Source organism: Bos indicus, chromosome 8, assembly GCF_029378745.1.
Source record: "Bos indicus isolate NIAB-ARS_2022 breed Sahiwal x Tharparkar chromosome 8, NIAB-ARS_B.indTharparkar_mat_pri_1.0, whole genome shotgun sequence".
In the NCBI taxonomy this organism is placed as follows: Eukaryota; Metazoa; Chordata; class Mammalia; order Artiodactyla; family Bovidae; genus Bos; species Bos indicus.
In genome coordinates, this window is record NC_091767.1 from 43,353,569 (window position 1) to 43,381,277 (window position 27,709).

Here is a 27,709-nt window from a genome sequence, read left to right on the forward strand (position 1 = left end):
TGTCCTCACATCCTCTAAACACATCTCTAGGGTATCTATGTCTAATATTCTGAGGTTAGGGCAATTTGATTTGCTCCAGTAGAGGCATTTAATAATATAAAAATATTATCCACACAATAGAAATAAAAGCAAAAATAAACAAATGGGACCTAATCAAACAGATGACCTTTTTCACAGCAAAGGAAACCATAAACAAAATGAAAAGACAACCTACAGAATGGGAGAAAATTTTTAAAATGATGCAACTGACAAGGGACTGGTTTCCAAACTACACAAATGGCTCATACAATTTAATAACAAAAAAGACTATAATTTGAAGAGATACATGCATCCCTATGTTCATAGCAGCACTATTTAGAATACTCAAGACATGAAAACAACCTAAATGCCCACTGACAGATGAATGGATAAAGAAGTGCTACATATATACAAGGGAAAACCACTCAGCCATAAAAGAGAATGAAATATGTCATTTGCAATTACAGGGGTGGACCTAGAGATTACTGTATTAAGTCAGAATGAAAAAGACAAATACCATATGTGTCGCTTATATGTGGAATCTGAAATACGACACAAATGAACTTGTGCAATCCCTATCAAATCACCAATGGCATTTTTCACAGAACCAGAACCAAAAAAAAAAAAAAACTTTAAAACTGTATGGAGACACAAAAGACCCTGAATACACAAAGCAATCTTGAGAAAGAAAAATAGTACTGGAGAAATCAGGGTTACTGACTTCAGACTACACTATAAACCTATAGTAACCAAAACAAAAAAGTACTGGCACAGAAACAGAAATAGAGAGCAATGGAACAGGACAGAAAACCAAGAAACAAACCCACACACCTATGGTAAATTAATCTATGACAAAGGAGACAAGACTTTACAGTGGTGAAAAGGCAGTCTCTCAATAAGTTGTTCTGGGGAAAGTGGGCAGCTACATGTAAAAGAATGAAATTAGAACACATTCTAACACCATACACAAAAATAAACTCAAAATGGATTAAAGGCCTAAATGTAATGCCATAAAACTCGTAGAGGAAAACATAGGCAGAACACTCTGACACAAATTGCAGCAATATCTTTTTTGATCTACTTTCTAGAGAAATGAAAATAACAACAACAACAACAAAAATGGGACCTAATTTAAACTTAAAAGCTTTGGTACAGCAAAGGAAACCATAAACAAAACGAAAAGACAACTCACAGAATGACAGAAAACATTTGCAAATGAAGCAACTGTCAAGTATTAATTTCTAAAATATACAACTAATGCAGCTAAATACTAAAAAAATAAAACAACCCAATCAAAAGACGGTGGACCTAAATAGATATTTCTCCAACGAAGACATACAGATGGACAAGAGGCACATGAAAAGGTGCGTAAAATCACTAATTATTAGAGAAATGCAAATCAAAACCACAGTGAGGTACTACCTCATACCAGTCAGAATGACCTTCAGAAAATGTAAAAACAATAAATGCTGTGAGGGTGTGGAGAAAGGGAACCCCCCTATACTGCTGGTGGGAATGGAAACTGGTATAGCCATTATGGAGAACAGTATGAAGCTTCCTTTTAAAACTAAAAATAGAGTTGCCATATGATCCAGCAATCCCATTCCTGGGTATATATCCAGACAAAAATCATAATTCAAAAAGAAACATGCACCTTAATTCAAAAAACCTCTTAAAGATGGCAGAGTAGAAGGACACACACTCATCTTCTCCTATGAGAATTCCCAAATTGCAACTTGCTCCTGAACAATCATCCACACAAGAATGCTGGATCCCACTAAAAAAAGATGCCCCATGTCCAAGGACAAAGGAGGAGTCCCAACAACACAGTAGGAAGAGCAAAATAACTTTTAGAATCAACCTGATACCCACCGCAGACACTTGGAGGGTTCAAACAAAACTTTATGCACACCAGGACCCAGAGGTCCCACAGAGACTGCGCCAGACCTGCCTTTGAGTGTTTAAGGGTCTCTTGCAGAGCCACAGGTCAGCAGTGGCCTGCCGCAGGGGTAGGGGCTCTGGCTGCAGCAGACCTGGGAGGCACAGCATGTGGCATAAAGCCTCCTTTATGAGGAGGTCGCCATTAGCCCCACCATAGAGCTGCCAAGAAGATGACTCACAAACTGGAGAACAATTAAATCAAAAAAGTTCTTGCACTGTTGGAAAATTTCTAGGGCCCACAATAGATCCCCCAACCTGGGGGTCCAACAAAGGGAAAGAGAAGCCCCAGGGAAGGCCAGTGGGATTTGATTACAAAACTTCCACAGGACTGGGGAAACAGACTCTTGGAGAACACAAAACCTTGTGAACACCAGGACCCAGGAGAAAGGAGCAGTGACCCCATGAGAGACTGAGCCAGACTTGTCTGTGAGTGTCCAGTGGAGGCATGGGTCGACAGTGGCCTGCCATGGGGTTAGGGACACTGAATACAACAGTCCTGTAAGCCACAGGGTGTGCTGGCATAAGTCCTTTTGAAAGAGGTCACCATTACAGGCCAAACTACAGTCAGGGAACACAGCACCACCCATCAACAGAAAATTGGATTAAAGATTTACCGAACATGGCCCCACCCATCAGAGCAAGATCCAGATTCCCCCACAGCCAGTCCCTCCCACCAGAAGCCTCTTATCCTTATCTATCAGAGAACAGACATAATGAAAATGACAATCACAGAAAACTAATCAAACTGATCACATGGATCACAGCTTGTCTAACTCAGTGAAACTATGAGCCATGCCTTGTAGGACTACCCAAGATAGATGGGCCATGGTGGAGAGTTCTGACAAAATGTGGTCCCCTGGAGAAGGGAATGGCAAACCATTTCAATATTCTTGCCTTGAAAACCCCATGAACAGTATGAAAAGGCAAAGATAGGACACTGAAAGATGAACTCCCCAGGTGGGTAGGTGCCCAATATGCTACTGGAGAAGAATGGAGAAATAACTCCAAAAAGAATGAAGAGGTTGAGCTGAAGCAAAAACAATGCCCAGTTGTGGATGTGAGTGGTGATGGAAGTAAAGTCCAATGCTGTAAAGAATAATATTACATAGGAACCTGGAAAGTTAGGTCCGTGAATCAAGGCAAGTTGGAAGTGGTCAAACAGGAGATGGCAAGAGTGAACATCGACATTTTAGGAATCAGTGAACTAAAATGGACCGGAATGGGTCAATTAATTCAAATGACCTATAGGCAAGAATCCCTTAGAAGAAATGGAGTAGCCCTCATAGTCAGCAAGAGAGTCAAAATGCAGTACATGGGTGGAATCTCAAAAACAACAGAATGATCTCTGTTCATTTCCAAGGCAAAGCATTCAATACCACAGTAATCCAAGTCTATGGCACAACCACTAATGCTGAAGAAGCTGAACAGTTCTATGAAGACTACAAGACTCTCTAGAACTAACACCAAAAAAAAGACGTGCTTTTCATCATAGGGGACTGGAAAGCAAAAGAAGGAAGTAAAGATATAAGAGTAAAGGCAAGTTTGGCCTTGGAGTACAAAATGAAGCAGAGCAAAAGCTAACAGAGTTTTGCCAAGAGAATGCATTGGTCATAGTAAACACCCTCTTCCAACAACACAAGAGATGACTCTACATCTACATATATACATGATGTCTATACATGGACATCACCAGACAGTCAATACTGAAATCAGATTGATTATATTCTTTGCAGCCTAAGATGGAGAAGCTCTATACAGTCAGCAAAAACAAGACCCTGAGCTGAGGACTGTGGCTCAGACCATGAACTCCTTATTGCAAAATTCAGACTTAAATTGAAGAAGGTATGAAAAACCTCTATACCATTCAGGTATGACCTAAATGAAATCCCTTATGATTATACAGTGGAAGTGACAAATAGATTCAAGGGATTAGATCTGATAGACAGAGTGCCTGAAGAACTATGGACAGAGGAGACATTGCACAGGAGACCATGATCAAAAACATCCCCAAGAAAAAGAAATGGAAAATGGAAAAATGGTTGTCTAAGGACCCTTCCAAATAGGTGAGAAGAGAAGCAAAAGGCAAAGGAGAAAAGAAAAGATATATACTCATATGAATGCAGACTTCCAAAGAATAGCAAGGAGAGATTAAGAAAGCCTTCCTCAGCGATCAATGCAAAGAAACAGAGGAAACAACAGAATCGTAAAGACTAGACATCACTTCAAGAAAATTAGAGATACCAAGGAAACATTTCATGCAACAATGGGCATAATAAAGGACAGAAACAGTATGGACCTAACAGAACCAGAAAATATTAAAAAGAGGTGGCAAGAAAACACAAACAAAGTATACAAAAAAGATCTTACTGACCCAGATAACCACGATGGTGTGGTCACTCACCTAGAGCCAGAAATCCTGGAGTGTGAAGTCAGATGGGCCTTAGGAAGCATCACTACAAATAAAGCTAGTGGAGGTGATGGAATTCCAGTTGAGCTATTTCAAATCCTAAAAGATGATGCTTTGAAAGTGCTACACTCAACATGCCAGCAAATTTGGAAAACTCGGCAGTGGCAAAGGACTAGAAAACATCAGTTTTCATTCCAATCCCAAAGAAAGGCAATGCCAAAGAATGTTCAAACTACCACACAATTGCACTCATCGCACACGCTAGCAAAGTAATGCTCAAAATTCTCCAAGAAAGGCTTCAATAGTACATGAACCGAGAATTTCCAGATTTTCAAGCTGGATTTAGAAAAGGCAGGGGAATCAGAGATCAAATTGCGAACATCTGTTGGATCATCAAAAAAGCAAGACAATTCCAGAAAAACATCTATTTCTGCTTTATTGACTACACCAAAGCCTTTGACCGTGTAGATCACAATGAACTGTGGAAAATTGCCTTACCTGCCTCCTGAGAAATCTGTATGCTGGTCAAGAAGCAACGATTAGAACCAGACATGGAATAACAGACTGGTTCCAAATTGGGAAAGGAGTATGTCAAGGCTGTATATGGTCACCCTGCTTATTTAACTTCTATGCAGAGTACGTCCTGCAAAATGCCAGGCTGGATGAAGCACAAGTTAAAATCAAGGTTGCTGGGAGAAATCAATAACCTCAGATACACAGATGAAACCACCCTTATGGTAGAAAATGAAGAGGAACTAAAGAACCTCTTGAGGAAAATGAAAGAAGAGAGTGGAAAAGTTGGCTTAAAACTCAACATTCAGAAAACTAAGATCATGGCATCCGGTCCCATCACTTCATGGCAAATAGATGGGAAAACAATGGAAACAGTGACAGACTTTATTTTCTTGGGCTCCAAAATCACTGCAGATGGTGACTGAAGCAATGAAATTAAAAGGCACTTTCTCCTTGGAAGAAAAGCTATGACCAACCTAGACAGCATATTAAAAAGCAGAGACATTACTCTGCCCACAAGTAAAGGTCCATCTAGTCAAACCTATGGTTTTTCCTAGTAGTCATGTAAGAATGTGAGAGTTGGACTATAAAGAAAGCTGAGAGCTGAAGAATTGATACTTTTGAGCTGTGGTTTTAGAGAAAACTCTTGAGAGTCCCTGGACTGCAAGGAGATCAAACCAGTCTATTCTAAAGGAAATCAGTCCTGAATATTCATTGGAAGGACTGATGCTAAAGCTGAAGCTCCAATACTTTGGTCACCTGATGTGAAGAACTGACTCAGTGGAAAAGACCCTGATGCAGAGAAAGATTGAAGGCAGGAGGAGAAGGGGACAACGGAGGATGAGATGGTTGGATGACATCACTGACTTGATGGATATGAGTTTGAGCAAACTTTGGGATCTGGTGATGGACAGGGAAGCCTAGCATGCTGCAGTCCATGGGGTGCAAAGAGTCAGATATGACTGAGCAACTGAACTGAACTGAATGTTCATACCGGCATTATTTACAATAACCAAGACATGGAAGCAACCTAAATGTCCATCAACAGAGGAGTAGATAAAGAAGATGTGATATATACATACAATGGAACATTATTCAGCCATAAAAAAGAATGAAATAATGTCATTTGCAGCAACATGGATGGACCTAGAGATTGTCATACTAAGTGAAGTAAGTCAGACAGAGAAAGACAAATATCCACATATTGCTTATATGTGGAATCTAAGAATATGGCACAAATGAACTTATTTACAAAACAACAATAGAGTCACAAATGTAGAAAACAAACTTGTGGTTACCAGGGGGTAAGAGGAGGGGATAAACTGGAAGATTAAGATTGACATAAATACACTACTATATATAAAACAGATTACCAATCATGACCTATTGTTTAGTCGAGAGGATTCAACTCAATGCTCTAATGATCTATATGAGAAAAGAATATTTAAAAAGTGGATACTGCATATGTGTAATAAGTTTAATTTGCTGTACATTTGAAACCAGTACATTTTAAATCGACTAAATTCCAGAAAAAAAATAAAAACAAAAAATATACAAAGAACTCATACTATCAACATCTTGATAATAATAGCTTGATAATAAAAATAGGCAGAGGACCTGAATAGATGTTTTCTCAAAGAGGATACACAGATGGCCAACACATGACAAGATGCTCACCATCACTAATCAGGAAAATCAAATCAAAACCAAAATGAGATACCACCTCACACCTGTGAGAATGGCTATCATCAAAAAGACAACAAATAACAAGTGTTGGCAAGGATGTGGAGAAAAGGTAACTCTAGTACACTGTTAGATTATAAATTGATACAGCTATTATGGAAAACAGTATGGAGATTCCTCAAGATTTCAAAATAGAACTGTCACAAAATCCAATGATTTCACATCTGAGCATTTACCCAAAGAAAACTAAAACCCTAATTGGAAAAGGTATTTGCACAGCAATATTCACTGCAGCATTATTTACAACAGCTAAGATATGGAAGCAAACCAAGTGTACACTGACAGACAAATGGATCAAGAAGATACAACACACACACACACACACACATGTGTGTGCATGCATACTGGTATGTATGCAAATGTCAAATCATTATGTAGTACATCAGAAACTAACATAATATTGTATATCAACTATATTTCAATAAATACAATAAAAATTTTAAAAAATAATAACACACAATAGATGTCTTTAAAAAGGAGTGCTATGCAATGGTTCACTTTAAAAAGGAGTGTACGCAAAGAGATTCATCCTCTTCTTTTGCCTTAACGCCTGCAACACAGATTATTGGACACATCATCAGACAGGGTATCTTATACCTAAGGGAAATATGAGCTCACAGGTACTGCTGCAGAACAAATTTGTAATGTACAAACTGAGCAACTCTTCGGATGACAGAAGAATAAAGAGATAGAAAATCTAAAAGAGCATCTTTGATCTGTGAAACAAGGGAAAACTGTCTATAACTGGATAGCGGGCCTTTTAGAAAGAAGGACAAAAGTAAAGAGGAGAAAATATTTGAAGAAACATTGAGGATAAATTTCCTAGAGATAAAGCTAGATAAAAGATCTGAAATTTAAAAGACCCACAGAATTTGAAACAGAATGTATAAGATAAAGTACACCTCTATCAAGAGGTATAATTTAAGATTAGCGAACACAAAGCAAACATTTTAAAAGCATATGGATTGAAGAAGCAGATCACCTATTTAAAAAAAGAAGAATCATATCGTAATTATACCCATTAACCTTAATACAAGGTACAGGAAATCAGCAGAGCAGTTATTTTTAAAGTACTGAAGAAAGATCCATTCAAAACAAGATTTTTTTCAAACAACCAAATTGCTATTCAAATATGAGCACATAATTAAATATCCTTGGGCACACAGGCTTCCAAAGCTTTGCTGCACACACGCACCCACACACAAAATAAGAATGTGTACTTCTGAAACACATTCAGAAGTATAAAAATATGGGAAGTAAATATGGGATAGCAAATTTCTTGGTAAGACATATTGCTATGCAACCAATTTTTAAGGACAACGAAGAAGAGAATGTACAACTCTAATAAACTAGAAATAAAATTCTGGAAAATATCAACATGATGGAACTGGTGGAGATAAGAAATATAAGAATGAATATAAATATTCTCTTGTTAAGAGAAGTATGTAAATATTGACATATTTAAAGAATCAGTGGAAATAAACATGAGTCTTGTGATGAAGGCAGCTACCTGAAGTAAAAAATATAGAATAACTTTTCAAAAAACAAAACTTTTAGTAGATTTTCTGCTTCACTTTTCATACTTAAGACTTTGATGCACCTAAAATCTTTGTATATGGGACCAGAGCTGCATCAGGTGCTTTTTAATATGGAAAGAAAAGCATCAGTTAATGAAAAGATTATCTTATCCCTAAAGCTCTTCAGTGCCACCTTTGTTTTAAATCAAATGACCCCATGAGCATCTCTTGGATGTTCTAGTCTGTTCAGGGATATATGTCTATCCTGGCACCAAAAACATGATGCTTTAATTCTATAGCTGTGTAAGAAATCTTGGTATCTCCTAACTTCATTCTTAAAGAAAGTCTTAGCTATTCTTGGGCCTCTGAATTTCCATATACTTTTTCAAATCAGTTTGTCAACTTCCATACACACACACAGAGAAACTTGGCAAACTGGAAGAATTACATCTTTACACTGTTGAGTCTTTCAGTCCAGGAATATGACACGGCTATTTATTTAGGGCTTCTTTTAATTTCTCTTAATAGTTTTCATTTTCTGAGAGCTCATAAATTTTTGTTAGATGAACTTCTATATAGTTGATTTCTTGAAAACTGAATAATTTTTATTTTCTAATAAATTATTGCTAATATACCCAGTATATAATTTTGTATATTGACCATTTATTTGGTAAGCCTGTTAAACTAATATATTCTTCTAAATAGTTTATCTATATAGTATCTTGGATTTTCTACAATGCATTAAGAGTTTCATTTCTTCTATATGCATTATTTTCTCTTTTATTTTTCATTGTTATTAAAGTGGCTGCCTAGGCTCTTTAATGCAAATGTTGAATAGAAAATGGTGATAGTGGATAAATTTGTTTCTTATTTCAAAAAGGAGACAGAGTTTTCAGTATTTCACCACTGAGGGTAATGTTTGTTAGAGATTATTGGTGAGTACTCTTATCAAATTGAGGAAGTTTTGTTCTATTAACAGTTTTCTACAATTTTATTATCATAAGAGAATATTCATTTGTAATGGACTTTTTTCATCTATGGAGATATTCTTATAACCTTCCTCATTTGTTCTTTCATACAATATATTATATTGTTTGATATTTGAATTTTGAACCAACCCTACATTTTGGGCACCAAAAAAAAAAAAAAAAAACATGCAAACCAAACAACTTGGTCCTGATCACTAAGTTGTGTCCAACTCTTGAGACTGCATGCACTGGAGCCTGCCAGACTCCTCTGTCCATAGGATTTTCCAGGCAAGAATACTGGAGCAGGGTTGCCATTTCCTTCTCCAGGGTATTTTCCCAGCCGAGGGATCGAACCCAGGTCTCCTGCACTGCAGGCAGATTCTTTACCAACTGAGCTACAAGGGAAGATCCTGATATATATCAGTATCTTTTTTATACATTGCTGGATTTAGCTTTCTAATATTTTTCAATCTATATTCATGAGTGAGGTTGGCCTGTAATTTAACTTTCCCATAATGGCTATATCAGATCATGTTATCAAGATTAACCATGAGCTGGGTCCAGAAGAGTGAGATTGCTTCATGCCTCACAAAGGAGCCATCAGCCACCAAGCCAAGGCTGCCTGAGGCTGCATGATGATCTGAGCAAGCTGCACCTGGCCATGCGGTGAAGTGACCATTCATCTAGCTGGTGGCAATGAGTACCTGGCCAGATAGGAGCTGTGGTCTAGGACTGTGGAGAGGGGAGCTGACCAGGGCACAGATAGCTGAACAGGCATTGTGACATTTTCTCTCTCCTCATCTGTATACAAAGCACTCATATTCTTCAGAATAACAGCGTTTGCCTGCATATTCTGGGTTTCTTTTCTAGTAGAATATAACAGAGTTGCAATTCTTCATGTGCCATCCCTGAACTGAGTTAAAAAACTTCCAGCAGAGATGATAAAAATGACAAAATCCATAACTTTTCAAGGTTATCCACCAAATTGTCACTGAATTTACTGCTGTATCCACTGCAAAGCTCATTTAGCATCATGCTGTATTGACTATCCTTTCATGTTAGTCAACATCAATCCCACATCTTTAATTCTGGGTGCAATGTGGGCTGTAGCCCAGAAGACGACCAGCCCCCTCCCTGGTGAACATGTTCTGGTGGGTTTCTATTGTGAATATTATAAAATCACTCTTGGTTGGAAATATGAACTTGCCTTTGCAAGCAGCAGCAATATAAGAGATGAAAGCGTATTACTGAGCTTGTGTTCAAAGACAATGGTTGAGAGTGAAAACTTTCCATTCTGAGTCCATTTTTGTGAAAGAGACTGTAAACAAGATGGAAACAAAGAAGTATGGTGGATGACAACATTTCTTGAACTTCAACTTCACAGACTAGCAGCAAATCTCATGACATTATCTATGGTTTCTTTGGTTATTCTTGGATAAGATAGCACCTTCTTGTATTAATATATATCCCCTCATTTATGAAACTATGTCTAAAGTTCCTAATGAACTTTAAAATAAAAAAACACGTTTCAGAGAAAGAATGAACTGATGCTTCATCCATCAACTATCTTCCTTTAAGCTGTTTTTTAATGAAGAATTTGGTTATGCATGAAAATGCCTTTGGGGGCTTCCCCAGTGGCTCAGAGGTAAAGAATCCTCCTGAAATGCAGGAGATAAATGCCTTTAGTAATGTTCAGCAGATAAAATGATAATTTCTAAAGAACACTGGAACGAAGTCTCTTTTGTATAAAAATGTTTCACCTCTACCCCTTGTTAAAGGCAATGAAGTGTTGTAATTCATACAACAAAAGCTGCAAATGCTGTAAATTAAATGGGTATTCATCTTGGAGATTAATTGTTAAAGTTACAGTGCTCACTTAAGTACCTTTCAGGATCTATCACTAAATTTATGCATCAGCGTTTTTAGTTTTGCTCAAAAACCGAGAAACTCACAGTTTTATACAGGCTGTTAATGGAGATATGTGTCAAGTGTTAATATCTTGTCTCTTTAAGCAATGAGGTACACTATCTAAAAAGCAAGTGAACTAACTTATAAATGACTGCCTACATAGACAGAGAGATGCATTCATTATTAAAGAAATATTTGTCTCTTGTTCAGTTACTGAAATTGGAAATTGTACCTTTAATGGTGAAGTCATTCAGTCATGTCTGATCCTTTGCGACCCAATGGACTGTAGCCTACCAGGCTCCTCCATCCATGGGATTTTCCAGGCAAGAATACTGGAGTGGGTTGCCATTTCCTTCTCCAGGGGATCTTCCCAACCCAGGGATCAAACCCAGGTTTCCCACATTGCAGGCAGACGCTTTACCATCTGAGCCCCCTTTAATGGTAGCAGTAACTTAAACTCAATAGATTATTTTATGACTGGTTCAATGAAGAGTTCAGAGTCTACAATTTACTTTTAATAATTAGTTTTGCAAATCAAAGGTGCTAGAACCAAAAGGAAAATTAAATACCCTACACTTTATTAAATTCTTTTTCAAAAGGTTAAAACTACAAGATAGGTTTTGAACTTCTAAGTGAATTGATATTTGATTTTTGGATTCATTTTTTAAACTGAATTGGGAAGTTTTCCCTTTTCCTACTTACTAGAAGAGAATCTGTAAACTTGGGACTGTTTCTTCAAGTAATTACTAATAGTCAAACTCAGAGAAGCCATCTGAGCCTGGAGTTTTGAGTGTAGATTATCAATTACTGATGTTTTAAAAATTCTTGTAACATTCTTCAGATTTTCTTAAGTTGTGTTATTCTAGTAGATTTTCCATTTCATCTAAATTTGGTACTTTTGCATTTCTAGTAACTTGTCTATTTCATCTAAATTTTCTTATATATTGTCATATGTTATTCATAATACTTTTATGTCATTTAATGTCTGCAGGATACACGGTGAGATCTCATTTTTATCACTCCCTTTTTGTTGCTCAATTTTGCCAAAGTGTTTATTATTAATTATTCAATGAGCTTGGGGCTTCAATAATCTCTATTGTACATCAGGAAATGTTTTCATTAATATCCACTCTAATTTTATTATTTTTCTTCTGAGTTTAATTTGCTGTTCTTTTTTCCCCTAACTTATTATGCTTAACTATTTATTTTAATAGATGCTTAGTTCACTTACCTTTAGTTTTTTCTCTCATATGCATCTAAGGCCATAGACTTTCCTTTAAACAGAGTTTTAGCTGTGTCCTACAAAATATCATATCAAAATGTCCTATTTTCATTTCATTTAGTTGAAAATATTTTCTAATTTATATTGTGATTTCTCCTTTGTCCCACAGATTTTTAGAAGTATACTACTTAGTTGTCATTTACTTAGGACTTTCCTATTTTTATTTATGGATTTCTTTTCACTGGTCTAAATAACAACAATCCCTATAATTTTAATCTTTAAAATTTGCTGAGATTCATTTATTTTATGACACAGCATATGTTCGACTTTGAATTTTTCAAGTGCATTTAGAAAAAACATGGATTTTGCAGCCACTGGGTACAGTGAAGGGAGGCCTATTCTGTCATTTTTCATTGTATTGCTCAAATGTTTTACATCTGTATTGAACTTTTTAATTGTTCTATGTTACTAAGAAAAAAGTATATTAAAAATTTCCCGCTGTGATGGTGAATTTCACTATTTCTCCTTGATTGTGTCATTTTTTGCTTTTAATATTTCGAAGTTAAATTATTAGATATATATAAATTTAGAATTACTATATCCTGGTGAATAAATTTTATCGTTATCAATATTCTTCTATATCTGTAGTATACTTTTTTCTTTAAAATAAACTTTCTACTTGTACTTCATTAGTTCACCTGTTCTGTGTTCTGGGTTTATACTTTCTTGCCTTCTATTAGGCTAAGTGGTTTGTTTTATTCAGTTTTTTCTCTCCATTATGTTAGTTTATATACATACATTCTTTTGTCATTGGTTTAATGATTACCTTAGCGATTACAGCTTTGACATTTAAAATCTTTTATCACTTTTCAACGCAAATCCTTTAGAATACTTCAACTCTATTTACTACCCACTTGACAGAGAGATGGGAATACAAGACCGCGTGACCTGCCGCTTGAGCAATCTGTATGCAGGTCAGGAAGCAACAGTTAGAACTAGACGTGGAACAACAGGCTGGTTCCAAATAGGAAAAGGACTACGTCAGGCTGTATGTTGTCACCCTGCTTATTTAACTTATATGCAGAGTACATCATGAGAAGCGCTGGGCTGGAAAAAGCACAAGCTGGAATCAAGACTGCCGGGAGAAATATCAATAACCTCAGATATGCAGATGACACCACCCTTATGGCAGAAAGTGAAGATCTCAAGAGCCTCTTGAGGAAAGTGAAAGAAGAGTGAAAAAGTTGGCTTAAAACTCAACATTCAGAAAACGAAGATCATGGCATCCAGTCCCATCACTTCATGGCAAATAGATAGAGAAACAGTGAAAACAGTGTCAGACTTTATTTTGGGGTGCTTCAAAATCACTGCAGATGGTGACTGCAGCTATGAAATTAAAAGACGCTTACTCCTTGGAAGAAAAGATATGACCAACCTCAGTTCAGTTCAGTTGCTCAGTCGTGTCCGACTCTTTGCAACCCCATGAATCACAGCACGCCAGGCCTCCCTGTCCATCACCAACTCCCAGAGTTCAATCAGACTCACGTCCATCGAGTCAGTGATGCCATCCAGCCATCTCATCCTCTGTCGTCCCCTTCTCCTCCTGCCCCCAATCCCTCCCAGCATCAGAGTCTTTTCCAATGAGTTAACTCTTCACATGAGGTGGCCAAAGTACTAGAGTTTCAGCTTTAGCATCATTCCTTCCAAAGAAATCCCAGGGCTGATCTCCTTCAGAATGGACTGGTTGGATCTCCTTGCAGTCCAAGGGACTCTCAAAAGTCTTCTCCAACACCACAGTTCAAAAGCATCAATTCTTCGGCGCTCAGCTTTCTTCACAATCCAACTTTCACATCCATACATGACCACTGGAAAAACCATAGCCCTGACAAGACAGACCTTTGTTGGCAAAGTAATGTCTCTGCTTTTCAATATGCTATCTAGGTTGGTCATAACTTTTCTTCCAAGGAGTAAGCGTCTTTTAATTTCATGGCTGCAGTCACCATTTGCAGTGATTTTGAAGCCCCAAAATATAAAGTCTGCCACTGTTTCCACTGTTTCCCCATCTATTTCCCATGAAGTGATGGGACCAGATGCCATGATCTTCGTTTTCTGAATGTTGAGTTTTAAGCCAACTTTTTCACTCTCCACTTTCACCTTCATCAAGAGGCTTTTTAGTTCCTCTTCACTTTCTGCCATAAGGGTGGTGTCATCTGCATATCTGCTACTGCTACTGCTAAGTCACTTCAGTCGTGTCCGACTCTGTGCGACCCCAGAGACAGCAGCCCACCAGGCTCCCCCGTCCCTGGGATTCTCCAGGCAAGAACACTGGAGTAGGTTGCCATTTCCTTCTCCAATGCATGAAAGTGAAAAGTGAAAGTGAAGTTGCTCATTCGTGTCTGACTCTTAGCGACCCCATGGACTGCAGCCTACCAGGCTCCACCGTCCATGGAATTTTCTAGGCCAGAGTACTGGAGTGGGGTGCCACTGCCTTCTCCTGCATATCTGAGGTTATTGATATTTCTCCCAGCAATCTTGATTCCAGCTTAGAAAGCATATTAAAAAGCAGAGACATTACTTTGCCAACAAAGGTCCATCAAGTCAAGGCTATAGTTTTTCTAGTAGTCATGTATGAATGTGAGAGTTGGACTATAAAGAAAGCTGAGTGCCGAAGAAGTGATGCTTTTGAACTATAGTGTTGGAGAAGAATCTTGAGGGTCCCTTGGACTGCAAGGAGATCCAACCAGTCCATTCTAAAGGAAATAAGTCCTGAATGCTCCTTGGAAGGACTGATGTTGAAGCTGAAACTCCAATACTTCAGCCACCTGATGGGAAGAACTGACTCACTGGAAAACACCCTGATGCTGGGAAAGATTGAAGGCGGGAGGAGAAGGGGACAACAGAGGAGAGATGGTTGTATAGCATCACTGACTCAATGGACATGAGTTTGACTGAACTCCATGAGTTGGTGATGGACAGGGAGGCCTGACATGCTGCAGTCCATGGGGTCGCAAAGAGTCGGACACATCTGACTGAACAACTGAACTGAACTGAACTGACAGATATTTTAATTACATATGTATCTTTATGTCTCCTTCAGTTTTGAAAGACATTTTTTTAATTAATTTATGTTTTAATGAAGGATAACTCTTTACAGAATTTTGCTGTTTTCTCTCAAACCTCAACATGAATCAGCCATAGGTATACATATATGCCATTCCTTTTGAAGCTCCCTCCCATTTCCCTCCCCACCCCACTCCTCTAGGTTGATACAGAACCCCTGTTTGAGTTTCCTGAGCTATACAGCAAGTTCCCGTTGGCTATCTGTTTTACATATGGTAATCTAAGGTTACATGTTACTCTTTCCATACATCTCACCATCTCCTCCCCTCTCCCCATGTCCATAATTCTATTCTCTATGTCTGTTTCTCCATCGTTGCCCTGTAAATAAATTCTTCAGTACCATTTTTTTTAGATTCCATATATATGTTTTAGAATATGGTATTTATCTGTTGAGGTCTTTTAATGGACTGGAACCTGGTGGTCAGAGTTGACTAACACGAAAGTAAAGGAGAGAGAAAGAGGCTGATATTCCTTGGTTTATGCAGAAAGCCAATAAAGCCCCTGGCACAGGGCTGGCTCTGTTCACAAAGGCCTCAGGTGCCCTCTCGACAGGGTGAAGGCACAGAGTACCTTCTTGAGAGGGTCTTAGAAGCCAGGGCAGGAAAGTGAACCCAGAGTACCTCTGTGCTCCAGGGGATCAGCCTGAAAAAGAGAGAGAGAGAGAGAAAGCAAGACATGAGGACCAAAGCTCTGATGGAGCAGAGGTGTTTAATTCAACATTGTGTGAGTATTTATACTGTCTTACAAGGCAGCTATTTTCAGCAGAGATAAAATCAAAACTTACAAGTTATCAAGGAAACATGAGGTCATCCATATGAAAGAGAGAGGGTTATAAATAATCACTTTTACCATATGGTTCATAAAAAGGAAGAGGGTACTTATCACCATATAGAAAAACTAATGAAGGAAATGCCTGGATTCCTCAGCCCCCAGGAGAGGTTTGCCTCTCCTCTTAATTCCTGAATATTCAGGAATTAATAAGGAACAGAGAATTCCTGACAGATCCAAAACAGCACACAGGAAGCCTCCTGTTAAATGCTTCCTGACATTTATCTTTCTCTTTCTAATTATACTCTGATTATACTCTGTATAATAGCGCCTTCACCCCATCGAGAGGGCGCCTGAGGCCTTTGTGAACAGAGCCAGCCCCATGCCAGGGGTTTTATTGACTTTCTGCATAAACCAAGGAATATCAGCCTCTTTCTCTCTCCTTTACTTTCGTATTGGTCAACTCCGGACCATCAGGTTCCAGTCCATTAAAGGACCTCAACAGATAAATACCATATTCTAACACATATACCTAATCTGATGAGGTAGATTAATCCACCTCATCAGAACTGACTCAAATGTGTTCCTTTTTATGGCTGAGTAATATTCCACAACTTCTTCATCCATTCATCTGTCGATGGATATCTAGGTTGCTTTCATATTCTAGCTATTGTAAATAGTGCTGCAATGAACAACGGGATACCTTTGTCTCTTTCAATTTTGGTTTCCTCAGGGCATATGCCTAGGAGTGCGATTACTGGGTCATATGGTGGTTTTATTCCTAGTTTTTTAAGGAATCTCCATACCTTCTTCCATAGTGGCTGTATCAGTTTACATCCCAACCAATAGTGCAAGAACGTTCCCTTTTCTCCACACCCTCTCCAGCATTTATTGTTTGTAGACTTTTTGATGAGGGCCATTCTGACCCGTGTGAGATGATATGTCATTGTAGTTTTGATTTGCATTTCTCTCATAATGAGCGATGTTGAGCATCTTTTTCATGTGTTTGTTAGCCATCTGTATGTCTTCTTTGGAGAAATGTCTGTTTAGGTCTTTTTCCCACTTTTTGATTGGGTTTTTTGCTTTTCTGGTATTGAGTTGTATGAGCTGCTTGTATATTTTTGCAATTCATCCTTTGTCAGTTGTTTCATTTGCTATTATTTTCTTCCATTCTGAGGGTTGTCTTTTCACCTTGTTTATAGTTTCCTTTGCTGTGCAAAAGCTTTTAAGTTTAATCAGGTCCCACTTGTTTACTTTTGTTTTATTTCTGTTACTCTAGGAGGTGGGTCATACAGGATATTGCTTTGATTTATGTCACCGAGTGTTCTGCCCATGTTTTCCTCTAAGAGTTTTATAGTTTCTGGTCTTACATTTAGGTCTTTAATCCATTTCAAGTTTATCTTTGTGTATGGTGTTAGGAAATGTTCTAATTTCATTCTTTTACATGTAGCTGTCCAGTTTTCCCAGCACCATTTATTGAAGGGGCTCTCTTTGCCCCATTGTATATTCTTGCCTCCTTTGTCAAAAATAAGGTACCCATAGGTGCATGGGTTTATTTCTGGGCTTTCTATCTTGTTGCATTGGTCTATATTTCTGTTTTTGTGCCAGTACCATACTGTCTTGATGACTGTAGCTTTGTAGTATAACCTGAAGTCAGGAAGCTTGATTCCTCCAGCTCCATTCTTCTTTCTCAAGACGGCTTTGGCTATTCGGGATCTTTTGTGTTTCCACATGAATTGTGAAATTTTTTGGTCTAGTTCTGTGAAAAATGCCATTGATAATTTGATAGGGATTGCATTAAATCTGTAGACTGCACTTGGTAATATAGTCATTTTCACAATATTGTTTCTTCTAACACAGGAACGTCGAATATCTCTCCATCTGTTTATGTCCTCTTTGATTTCTTTCATTCAGTTCAGTTCAGTTGCTCAGTCATGTCTGACTCTTCATGACCCCATGAATCGCAGCACGCCAGGCCTCCCTGTCCATCACCAACTCCCAGAGTTCAATCAGACTCACGTCCATCGAGTCAGTGATGCCATCCAGCCATCTCATCCTCTGTAGTCCCCTTCTCCTCCTGCCCCCAATCCCTCCCAGCATCAGAGTCTTTTCCAATGAGTCAACTCTTCGCATGAGGTGGCCAAAGTACTAGAGTTTCAGCTTCAGCATCATTCCCGCCAAAGAAATCCCAGGGCTGATCTCCTTCAGAATGGACTGGTTGGATCTCCTTGCAGTCCAAGGGACTCTCAAGAGTCTTCTCCAACACCACAGTTCAAAAGCATCAATTCTTCGGCGCTCAGCTTTCTTCACAATCCAACTCTCACATCCATACATGACTACTGGAAAAACCACAGCCTTGACTAGACGAACCTTTGTTGGCAAAGTAATGTCTCTGCTTTTGAATATGCTATCTAGGTTGATCATAACTTTCCTTCCAAGGAGTAAGCGTCTTTTAATTTCATGGCTTCAGTCACCATCTGCAGTGATTTTGGAGCCCAAAAAAATAAAGTCTGCCACTGTTTCCACTGTTTCCCCATCTATTTCCCATGAAGTGATGGGACCGGATGCCATGATCTTTGTTTTCTGAATGTTGAGCTTTAAGCCAACTTTTTCACTCTCCACTTTCTCTTTCATCAAGAGGCTTTTTAGTTCCTCTTCACTTTCTGCCATAAGGGTGATGTCATCTGCATATCTGAGGTTATTGATATTTCTCCCAGCAATCTTGATTCCAGCTTGTGTTTCTTCCAGTCCAGCATTTCTCATGATGTACTCTGCATATAAGTTAAATAAGCAGGGTGATACTATACAGCCTTGAAGTACTCCTTTTCCTATTTGGAACCAGTCTCTTGTTCCATGTCCAGTTCTTATAATTTTCTGTGTACAGTTCTTTTGTCCTTAGGTAAGTTTATTCCTAGATATTTAACTCTTTTTGTTGCAATGGTGAATGGGATTGATTCCTTAATTGCTCTTTCTGATTTTTAATTGTTAGTATATAGAGTTAGTGATTTCTGTGTATTGATTTTGTATCCTGCAACTGCTACATTCACTGATTAGCTCCAGTAATTTTATGATACTATCTTTAGGGTTTTCTATGTACTGTATCATGTCATCTGCAAACAGTGAGAGTGTTACTTCTTCTCTTCCAATCTGGATTCCTTTTATTTCTTTCTCTTCTCTAATTGCTGTAGCTAGGACCTCCAGACGGAGAAGGCAATGGCACCCCACTCCAGTACTCTTGCCTGGAAAATCCCATGGACAGAGGAGTCTGGTGGGCTGCAGTCCATGGGGTCGCTAAGAGTCGGACACGACTGAGCAACTTCACTTTCACTTTTCACTTTCATGCATTGGAGAAGGAAATGGCAACCCACTCCAGTGTTCTTGCTTGGAAAATCCCAGGGACGGGGGAGCCTGGTGGGCTGCCGTCTATGGGGTCACACAGAGTCGGACACGACTGAAGTGACTTAGCAACAGCAGGACCTCTAGAACTATGTTGAATAACAGTGGTGAAAATGGATACCCTTGTCTTGTTCCTTATCTTATGGGGAATGCTTTCAGTTTCTCACCACTGAGAACATGTGTGCTGTAGGCTTATCATATATGGCCATTACTATGTTGAGGCACTTCAAAAGTAGATTAAAATTTTTAAGAGTTTTAATCATAAATAGGTGCTGAATTTTGTCAAAGGCTTTTTCTGCATATATTGAGATTATCATATGGTTTTTATCTTTCAATTTGTTAATATGGTGTATCACATTGATTCATTTGTGTATACTGAAGAATCTTTGCATTCCTGGAATAAACCCAACTTGATTATGGTATATGAGCTTTTTGATGTGTTGCTGAATTCTGTTTGCTAAAATTTTGTTGAGGATTTTTGCATCTATGTTCATCACTGATATGGCCTGTAGCTTTCTTTTTGTGTGTTGTCTTTGTCTGGTTTTGGTATCAGGGTGATGGTGGTCTCACAGAATGAGTTTGAAAGTGTTCCTCCCTCTGCAATTTTTTTAAAGAGTTTTAGAAGGATAGGCATTAGCTCTTCTGTAAATGTTGGATAGAATTCTGTGAAGCCATCTGGTCCTAGGCTTTTTTTTTTTGGGGGGGGGGTAGATTTTTGATCACAGCTTCAAAGCAATTTCAGTGCTTGTAATTGGATTGTTCATAAATTCTATTTCTTCCTGGTTCAGTCTTGGAAGATTGAACTTTTGTAAGAATCTGTCCATTTCTTCCAGGTTATGCATTTTATTGCCATATAGTTGTTCACAACGGTCTCTCATAATCCTTTGTATTTATGCAGTGTCTGTTGGAACCTCTTTTTCATTTCTAATTTTGTTGATTTGACTCTTCTCATTTTTTTCTTGATGAGTCTGGCTAAAGACTTGTCAATTTTGTTTATCTTCTCAAAGAACAAAGCTTTCAATTTTATTAATCTTTACTATTGTTTCTTTCATTTCTTTTTCATGTATTTATGCTGGAATCTTTATGATTTCTTTCCTTCTACTAACTTTGGGTTTTTTGTTCTTCTTTTTCCAGTTGTTTTAGGTGTAAAGTTAGGTTGTCTATTCGATGTTTTTCTTGAGGTAGGATTGTATTGCCATAAACTTCCCTCTTAGAACTGCTTTTGCTGCATCCCATAGGATTTGAGTTGTCGTGTTTTCATTGTCATGCATTTCTAGAAATTTTTTTTATTTCCCTTTTGATTTCTTCAATAACCTGTTGGTTATTTAGAAACGTGTTGTTTAGTCTCCATGTGTTTGTGTTTCTTATACATTTTTTTTCTTGTAATTGTTATCCAGTCTCATAGCATCGTGGTCTGAGAAGATGCTTGATATGATTTCAATTTTCTTAAGTTCACTGAGGCTTGATTTGTGATCTATCCTGGAGAATGTTCCAAGTGTGCTTGAGAAGGAGGCGTATTCTTCTGCATTTGGATGGAATGTCCCGAAGATATCAGTGAGATCCGTCTCATCAAATGTATCATTTAAGACTCATGTTTCCTTATTAATTTTCTGTTTTGATAATCTGTCCATTGGTGTGAATGGGTGATAAGGTCTCCTACTTTTACTGTGTTACTGTCAATTTCTCCTTTTATGTCTGTTAGTGTTTGTCTTATGTATTGAGGTGTTCCTATGTTGGGTTCATAGATATTTACAATTATGTCTTCCTCTTGGATTGATCCCTTGATCATTATGTAGTGTCCTTCCTTATTTCTTGTAATCTCCTTTATTTTAAGGTCTATTTTGTCTGATATGAGGATTGCTACTCCAGCTTTCTTTTGCTTTCCATTTGCATGGAATATATTTTTCCATCCTCTCACTTTCAGTCTATATGTGTCTTTAGGTCTGACGTGGGTTTCTTGTAGACAGCATACATATGGGCCTTGTTTTTGTACCCATTCAGCCAGTCTGTGTCTTTTGGTTGGAGCATTTAATCCATTTATATTGAAAGTAATTATTGATATAGATGTTCCTATTGCCATTGTTTGGGGTTTATTTTGTAAATATTTTTTCTTCTCTTGTATTTATTGACTATGTAAGTCTGTTTAACATTTGTTGTAAGGCTGTTTGGCGGTACTGAATTCTCTTAACTTTTGCTTGTCTGAAAAGCTTTTTATTTCTCCATCAGTTTTGAATGAGATCCTTGCTGGGTACAGTAATCTTGGTTGTAGATTTTTCCCTTTCAGTACTTTAAATATATTCTGCCATTCCCTTCTGGCCTGCAGAGTTTCTGTTGAAAGATCAACTGTTAAGTATGTATGTATGGGGTTTCCCTTGTGTGTTACTTGTTGCTTCTCCCTTGCTGCTTCTAATATTCTCTTTGTGTTGTCTTTGTTAGTTTCATTAGTAAGTGTCTTGGTGTGTTTATCCTTGGGTTTATCCTGTATGGGATTCTTTGTGCCTCTTGGATTTGATAGACTATTTCCTTTTCCATGCTGGGAAAATTTTCAACTATAATCTCTTCAAAAATTTTCTCATACCCTTTCTTTTTCTCTTCTTCTTCTGGGACCCCTATAATTTGAATGTTGGAGCATTTGATACGGTCCCAGAGGTCTCTGAGACTATCCTCATTTCTTTTCATTCTTTTTACTTTATTCTACTCTTCAGAAGTTATTTCCACCATTTTATCTTCCAGCTCACTGATTCATTCTTCTGTGCTTCAGATATTCTGCTATTGATTCCTTCTAGAGTATTTTTAATTTCAGTAATTGTGTTGTTGTCTGTGTTTATTCCTTAATTCTTCTAGGTCTTTGTTAACTGATTCTTGCATCTTCTCCATTTTGTATTCAAGGTTTTGATCATCTTTACTATCATTATTCTGAATTCTTTTTCAGGTAATTTTCCTATTTCCTCTTCATTTATTTGGACTTCTGTGTTTCTAGCTTGTTCCTTCATTTGTGCAGTATTTCTCTGCCTTTTCATTTTTTTTAAGTTATTGTGTTTGAGGTCTCCTTTTCCCAGGCTTCAAGGAAAGTAGAATTCTTTCCTTGAAGAAGGTTGAATTCTTTCTTCCTTTTGGTTTCTGCCCTCCTAAGGTTGGTCCAGTGGTTTTTGTGAGCTTTGTATAAGGTGAGATTTGTGCTGAGTTTTTGTTTGTTTGTTTGTTTTTCCTCTGATGGGGAAGGCTGAGTGAGGTGGTACTCCTGTCTGCTGATGATTGGGTTTGTAGTTTTGTTTTGTTTGTTGTTTAGATGAGGCGTCCTGCACAGGGTGCTACTGGTGGTTGTGTGATGCTGGGTCTTGTAGTCAAGTGATTTCCTTTGTGTGAGTTCTCACTATTTGATACTCCCTACGGTCAGTTCTCTGGTACTCTCTGGTCTTGGAGTCAGTGCTCCCATTCCAAAGGCTCAGGGTTTAATCTCTGGTCAGGAACAAAGATTCCACAAGTGGTTTGTTATGGTATTAAGGAAGAGTAAAGCAAATATCCAAAAATGAGAAACCAAAGATGAACCCCAGAAAGATGGCAGTTACAAAATCAGGCAAATAATAATTAAAATAATGGAATATACACATATACATATACACCCATGAGCAAAGTCAAAACAGTCCAACAAAAATAAAATACAGTAGTTGATCTGGCAAACAAAGAAAATAAAAAATTATATTTACCAGTTAAGAACAAAACTAACTTAAGCTCAAATTGGAAAACAAAACTAAAGCAAAGTGCCAAGTGGGGAATAAAGCAATGAAAACAAAACTAACAAATATGTTGAGAGGAAAGGAAAGAAAGAAAAGAAAGAATAGATATGCAAAGTTAAATAGAGGTAGACGAAGAAGATTTATACACATTAAAGACTAACTGCAAGGGGAAAAGAACAGTAGGAAAGGCAAATGAAGGAATAAATGTAGAAAAAATATAATAGGTTTTAAAAAATTAAAATTATAAAAAAGAGAAAATAGAAAAAGCAGAAGAAAGAAAAAAGGGGAAAAAAAGGAAAACTCCACAGAACTGCAAAAGCCCAATATAGAGGTAGAGGTTTATGACAACAATAAAAAATGTGACTGATTACAAAAAAAAAAAAAAAAGATCAAAGCTTAATTTGATTTCTTAGTGCCAATAAAATGGACAACTACAACAGAGAGGGGAAAAAAGAAGAAGAAAAAATCCCAAAGAATCTACAGAACAAGTCAAAAAATAATAATAATAAATGTTTTTCTTGAGTCTCTGCCTTTAGAGTCCTTTTCCACACTGGGAATCATGGTCCACCTTACCTCCCAAGGATGCCCTCCAACACTGTACTGATTGATCTCTGGACCCGCTGTAGGGGCTGCTCAGATTCTAATCTGGTCCTACTTCTGTGTGTTCTTGCCTCCAACGTCCACAGCTATCAGAGCTAGTGCATTTTCTTTTGTGGGAGCTCTTAATGGCATTTTATATATTTCATAGACACAGAGTCTGCTTAGTTGTGTGGATTTAATCTGCAGCTTGTACAGCTGGTAGGAAGGTTTTGGGTCCTCTTCCTCAGCAACACTGCCCCTGGGTTTCAATTGTGGTTTTATTTCCACCTCTACATGTGGGTTGTCCGCTGGGGTTTAGCTCCTGATGCTGCCCTCAAGGGCCTGGGTTTGCCTCTGTGAGGGCCAGGTGTGGAGGTGGTGCAGCTGCTTGGGTTGCAGGGGTTCTGGCAGCACAAGGTATTCAGGGGGATTGGTGGCTAGGGCAGCAGGAAATACAGTGTTCTAGAAGGGTATGGCAACCAGTATTGGCCAATACACTGCAGTATTCTTGCCTGGAGAACCCCCTCTCTGACAGAGAAGCCTGGCAGGCCATAGTCTACAGGGTTACAAAGAGTCAGACAGGACCGAAGCAACCCTGCATGCATAAACACACAAGACTTTTTTTTTTTTGCCTGTGGCAGCTCTGCCCCAGTGAGAGTTGAGCTTGAAGGTGGTGCAGCTGCTTGGCTTGGGACCCTGGTGGCGTCAAGTGTTCAGGGACACAAACTGGCTCCGCTGCAGGAGTTATGGCCCTATCAGAGTCTTTTCTCGAGCCTCTTATAGCTGGCAATCAGAAGGCCTCTTTGGCCAGTCTTTCTCCATAGCTCTGCCCGTTCAAGCACTTAAGAGGGATCCCTTGTCTGGGGTCCTTCTCTGCTGTTCGGCACATCAGGCACAGAGAGGGGGCCCCCCTGACAGGAGTCCTACTCTGTATACCGGCACATCAGGCATTTAAAGGGGCACCCTGGGTGGGGTCCTACTCTGTAGTTCAGTCTGTCAGGCGTTTGATGGGCCAGCCTCTCTATTGTTCAGCTGCTGATGCTGGCATATGGAAAGAGAGAGCGGATATGGTGATGGCTCCACCCCCTATGTGTGACTCAGCAGTATTGCCTTGCTTCCATGGCTGCCTGGCTTTCCTCCACAGGCATTTCCCACTACAATCGCCTCCCTCACCTCCCCTCAATCCATCTCTCCACAGTCAACAGCATCCCTAAACTCCAGCTGCAGCCACTGCCCGTTCCAGGAGACCCGAGTTCCTGCCCAGCATATGTATGGCTGCAGCAAGGACTGTCTGATTCTCGTTCCACTTAGGCTGCCACAGATCAGCTGTTTCACTCTCAGCCTTAAATGTTTCTCCTCTGACTCAGACAGTTGCCCCCCTGTGGGGGTTGGACCCCTGCTTCAGTTCCCCCACCCACCGAGGGTAGGTCCAGTCCTACTAACACTCCAGTTTCTCCCCCTAGTTCCTTCGTCCTACCAAGTTTTGCGTGGGTCTATATATTCTTTTCCATTGGTCAGGTCCTCCTGTCAGCTCTCAGCTGGTGTTCTGCATGCACTTCTGTGTCTGAAAGTGTATTCCTGATATATCCATGGAGAGAGATGTGCTCTATATCCACATACTCCTCCACTATCTTATTCTCCTAGTTTTCTGAAAGACATTTTTAATGGACATAAAATTATAAGTGGGTAATTATTTTCCTCCAGCACTTTAAAGATATTGGTTTGATGCAAAAGTAATTGCAGTTTTTGCATAGTTGAGATTTGCCATGATATTGGAATATATTCTAGATGAATGTGCTTATGTTATACATCATTTTAATGCATTCTTGCTTTATACTTTTTCCTAATGACTTATTACTTGCTGTTTATTTTATATTTATTTTAGACTATAGAAATGATGTCAGACAAAATGCAAATTCAAGAAATTGTCTTATTTGAGTTCAAAATGGGTTATAAAGCAGCAGAGACAACTCTCAACATCAACAACTCATTTGGCCCAGAAACTAACAAATGTACAGTGCAGTGGTGGTTCAAGAAGTTTTGCAAATGAGACTAGAGCCCTGAAAATTAAGAACAGCCACTGGAAGTTGGCAATGACAACTGCAATCACCGAAACTGATCCTCTTACAACTACACAAGAAGTTGCTGAAGAACTCAATATCAACCACTCTATGGTTGTTCAGCATTTGAAGCAAACTGGAAAAGTAAAAAAGCTCAATAAGTGGGTGTCCCATGAGCTGAGTGAAAATCAAAAAATTCATCATTTTGAACTGTCATCTTATCTTCTACACAATACAACAACAATGAACCATTTTCTCAATGGGATTGTGATGTGCCGTGAAAAGTAGACGGTGACACCCAGCAATGACCAGCTCAGTGGTGAAAGCCAGGTTCAGTTCAGTTCAGTTCATTCACTCAGTCATGTCTGACTCTTTGCAACCCCATGGGCTGAAGCACACTGGGCTTCCCTGTTCATCACCAGCTCCCAGAGTCAGTTCAAACTCATTTCCATCAAGTCGGTGATGCCATTCAACCATCTAATCCTCTGTCATCCCCTTTTCCTCCTGCCTTCAATCTTTCCCAGCATCACAGTTTTTTTCAACAAGTCAGTTCTTCACATCAGGTGACCAAAGTTTTAGAGCTTCAGCATCAGTCCTTCCAATGAATATTCAGGACTGATTTCCTTTAGGACTGACTGGTTGGATCTTGTTGCAGTCCAAGGGACTCTCAAAAGTCTCCAACACCACAGTTCAAAAGTATCAATTCTTCGGTGCTCAGCTTTCTTTATGGTCCAACTCTCACATCCATACATGACTACTAGAAAAACCATAATTTTGACTAGACGGACCTTTGTGGACAAAGTAATGTCTCTGCTTTTTAGTACGCTGTCTAGGTTGTTCATAGCTTTTCTTCTAAGGAGCAAGCCAAACTTGCACCAGAAAAAGGTCATGGTCACTGTTTGGTGGTCTGCTGCCAGTCTGATCCACCAAAACTTTCTGAATCCCAGTGAAACCATTACATCTGAGAAATATGCTCAGCAAATCAAGGAGATGCACTGAAAACTGCAATGCCTGCAGCTGGCATTGGTCAGCAGAAAGGGCCCAATTCTCCGTGACAATGCCTGACCACATGTCACACAACCAATGCTTCAAAAGCTGAACGAATTGGGCTATGATATTTTGCCTCATCCACCATGTTTTCCTGACCTCTTACCAACCAACCACCACTTCTTCAAGCATCTTGACAATTATTTGCAGGGAAAATACTTCCACAATCAGCAGAAGGCAGAAAATGCTTCCCAAGAGTTCATTGAATCCCAAAACATGGATTTTTATGCCAAAGGAATAAGCAAACTTATTTCTCATTGGCAAAAAAGTGTTGATTGTAATGGTTCCTATTTTGATTAATAAAGATGTATTTGAGCCTAGTTACAATGATTTAACCAGTCAATCCTAAGAGGAATCAACCCTGAATATTCACTGAAAGGACTGATGCTGAAGTTCCAATACTTTGGCCACCTAATGCAAAGGGCCAACTCATTGGAAAAGACACTGATGCTGGGAAAGACTGAAGGCAGGAGAAGGGGGTTACAGAGCATAAGACGGTTGGATGGCATAACCAACTCAATGAACATGAGTTTGAGCAAGCTCCGGGAGATGAAGGACAGGGAAGCCTAGCATACTGCAGTCCATGGGGTTGCAAAGAGTTGGACGTGACTAAGCGATTGAACACCAATAATAATTTAAAATTCACAGTCCAAAACTGTGATTACATTTGCACCAACCTAATACCATTCCATTCTCCTCTGATTTTTCCATTTCTGTTGAGAAATTAACTGTCAGAATCATGGCTGCTTCTTTAATGGTTGTTGT